The sequence below is a fragment of the Myotis davidii genome, unplaced genomic scaffold (genome assembly GCF_000327345.1).
Source record: "Myotis davidii unplaced genomic scaffold, ASM32734v1 scaffold902, whole genome shotgun sequence".
Classification (NCBI taxonomy): Eukaryota; Metazoa; Chordata; class Mammalia; order Chiroptera; family Vespertilionidae; genus Myotis; species Myotis davidii.
The window spans coordinates 2,803,984-2,807,399 of record NW_006293951.1 but is presented as its reverse complement, the minus strand read 5'-3'; the positions used below and the strand labels follow the sequence as shown (position 1 = coordinate 2,807,399).

At 39.2% G+C, this 3,416-nt stretch overlaps 1 protein-coding gene and 1 long non-coding RNA gene across 2 annotated transcripts in view; both read right to left on the bottom strand.

Annotated features, from left to right (window-relative positions):
- DENND5B (DENN/MADD domain containing 5B) overlaps positions 1 to 3,416 on the bottom strand; it is an 831,092-nt gene that overhangs the window by 725,950 nt on the left and 101,726 nt on the right. The window lies entirely within an intron of this gene.
- Positions 3,039 to 3,416, bottom strand: part of LOC107183765 — a 1,322-nt gene continuing 944 nt past the window's right edge. The window contains exon 2 of the long non-coding RNA XR_001514575.1: positions 3,039 to 3,392. This is a non-coding gene — a long non-coding RNA (uncharacterized LOC107183765). The remainder of the gene's footprint in view (positions 3,393 to 3,416) is intronic.

Genomic DNA, 3,416 nt, shown 5'->3' with positions numbered 1-3,416 from the left:
CCACTAGGATGGAGCCCATAACCCTGGCATGTGCCCTGACCAGTAACCTCTTGGCTCCTGCTGGAGAGTCCCTGGTTGGATTCTGGTCAAGGGCACATGTCCAGGTAGTGAGACCGGTCCCCAGTGGGGGGCGTGCAAGAGGCAGCCAATCAATGATTCTCTCTCATCATTGATGTTTCTAACTCTTTCTCCCTCTCCCTTCCTATCTGAAATCAATAAAAATATTTTTTAAAATGAAATAAATAAATACCATCCATAAGTTCATCGGTCATACAAAAATAGCAAGGAATTGGCTGGATTTGGCCACAAATCACAATTTGCTGACCCTTTCTAGATGATCTCATCGGAAAACAACAAAGGAATATGTGGAATTCCTAAACTAAAACAGTGCGAAGCAGTAATAATAAAACATTAAATACATACCTTTTTTTAAAAAAATATTTTATTGATTTTTTAGAGAAGAAGGGAGATGGAGAGAGAGAGAGATAGAAACATCAATGATAAGAGAGAATCATTGATCGGCTGCCTCCTGCACGCCCCACACTGGGGCTCGAGCCCACAATCCTGGCATGTGCTCTGACTGGGAATCCAACCATGACCGCCTGGTTCATGGGTCAAAGCTCAATCACTGAGCCACAACAGCCAGGCAGTAACACAAGTTTTTAAACTTCCTATTAGGACATTCTTCTATGCCTTGACTCACATGTGCTACATTTTCTCCTTCCTATGTTCTTCGTGGTGAAAATGGGAATTATTATATTCTAGTTCATATGTTAGAGGGCTACTAGAAAGCTAATGCATACTCTAATATCTAGAATAAGTTATTTAATTCTGATAATATTTTACTCATTGAGGGGCACAAATTCATACCCAATACTCAAAGTGATGGCTGGGGTCCTGAGAAAGTCATTTCTTGGTTGTACTTTATTGATTTCATAGAGAGGAAGGGAGAGGGAAAGAAGATAGAAACACCAATGATGACAGAGAATCATTGATAGGTTGCCTCCTGCACACTTCCTATTGGGGATCAAGCTCACAACCCAGGCATGTGCCCTTGGCTGGAATCGAACCTGGGACCCTTCAGTCCACAGGCTGACGCTCTATCCACTAAGCCAAACCAGCCAGGGCTAAATACATAGCTTTATAATTGCACAACAAATTTCCTAAAATTTGGATAAACTATTTTCCTTGTATCAGTACGCTTTTGGCTAAACATTAACAAAAATGTCTGGCTAACAGTGGCTTCACAATAAGGACAGTTTATTTTGCCACTTATCAAGGATTTAAGAGGTAGGGAGTTTCTGGGGGTTTTCAGTATCGTGTTGAACTCAGCAATAGCCTGGGCTCTTTCATCATTCTGTTCTGCTACCCTCAGTAGATCCATGACATCTCCCCTGCTGGTCACAAGATGGCTGCAGCAGCTCAGGACTTACATCCGCATCCTTACAGAACCACATGTAAAAGCAGGAGTAGGGAGAGGGTGAGTAGGCCATGGGCTCCTTGTATGTATTTATTTGGTTTTATTTTTTAATTAAATTTATTAGGGTGACATTGGTTAATACAATTTTATAGGTTTCAGGTGTATAATTCTATAATGCATCATCTGTATATTTTATTGTGTGTTCACCACTCCAAGTCTCCTTCCATCACCATTTATCCTCCCTTTACCTTCTTCTTCTACTTCCCCTATTCCCCTTTTCCTCTGGTAATCTGGTAATCATAATACTATTGTCTATGAGCAGCTTTTTGGTTTTGTTCTTTTATTTAATTCCTTCACCTTTCTCACCTAGCCCCCTCAAGCACCCTCCCCTCTGACAGTTGGCAGTCTGTTCTCCCTATGAGGCTATTTCCACTTTATTTGTTAATTTTGTTCATTAGATTCCACATATAAATGAAATCATATAGTACTTGTCTTTCTCTGACTGGCTTGCTTCACTTAGCAAAATACTCTCTCAACCCATCCATTGCTGTTGCAAGATAAGATTTCCTTCCCTTCTTTTTTATGGCCACGTAATATTCCATTGTGTAAATGTACCATGCCTCTTTTATCCACTCATCTACAGATGGTCACTGGGCTGCTTCCAAATCTTGGCTATTGTAAATAACACTGCAGTGAACCTAGGGGTGCTTATGTTCTTCTGAGTCAGTGCTTCAGGTTTCTTTGGATGTATTCCCACAAGTGGAATCGCTGAGTCATAAGGCAATTCCATTTTTAATTCTTTTAGGTAACTCCAAACTGTCTGTGACAGTGGATGCACCAGTCTGCATCCCCATCAACAGTGCAAGAGAGTTCCCTTTTCTCCACATCCTTGCCAACACTTGTTTATTTATTTACTGATAGCCATTCTGACAGATGTGAGGTGATCTCATAGTGGTTGTAATTTGTATTTTTCTGATGATTCGTGAAGTTGAGCATTGTTTCATATGTCAATTGGCCATCTTTATGTCCTTTTGAGAGAAATGTCTATTCAGATCTTTTGCCCACTTCTTAATTGAATTGTTTAATTTATTTTGTTGTTGTTGAGTTTTATAAGTTCCTTCTATATTTTGAATATTAAGAACTTACTAGATGTATTATTGACAAATATGTTCTCCCATTCAGTTCCTGTTAAAATATAGCTGTATCCTCTTCTTTAATTAGATCTTCATGAACTTATCTGCTGTATGTCAGCCCCCTAATGCTGCTGAATAAAGTCAGCATCATTTATGCCTTTTAGTGACCTTTTTTTCTTTAATGATATTTATATAAAATCATATTTAGTGAAAGCATCAAAGTAAATAAGTAACATTTATAATTCATTTACTGAGGAAATAACACAATTTATTATTAAAATGAAAGAAATTTTTCACCTTTCTCCAATGAGATTGAAATAAGAGAGAATCTGCTGTAAAGTGCTGACTTCTATTAAATTCTAGTGTGGGAAGTGATGTTCTACCAGTAGTTGAAACCACTTATTAGTTCATTATTTTTATTCTGAGTATCCTTTTTTGGTTTTATTTTGTTTATTAGGAACTAGATCAGTCTGAGACAGGTTATGTTGATGAAATTAAATAGAATGTTTAAAACATTTTAATTAGAATTAAAACACATCAGTATACATATACTTTCTGCTACATTGGAAAATAGAACAATAAAATGTAAGGAGCATGAATCAGTCCATAGTCTTCTGTCACTGTGTTAATTCCTAGGGGAGGGGTGATTCCGGGCTGCCCGCTCCTGTGTGTACAGTGGATCTCCCACGGTCCAGGGCTCCAGGTTCCTCCACCGGCCCCTGTGCACTCCAGCTGGCACTTGGCGAAGACTAGTTTCCTGGCAAGGCTGCAGCAACCAGGTCTGAAGGCGGTACTCATCAGCTCTGCTCCTTGTCGCTTCCGCATCTTGGTCTGCTTACCTAAAACACCTAACTCGCTGGTTA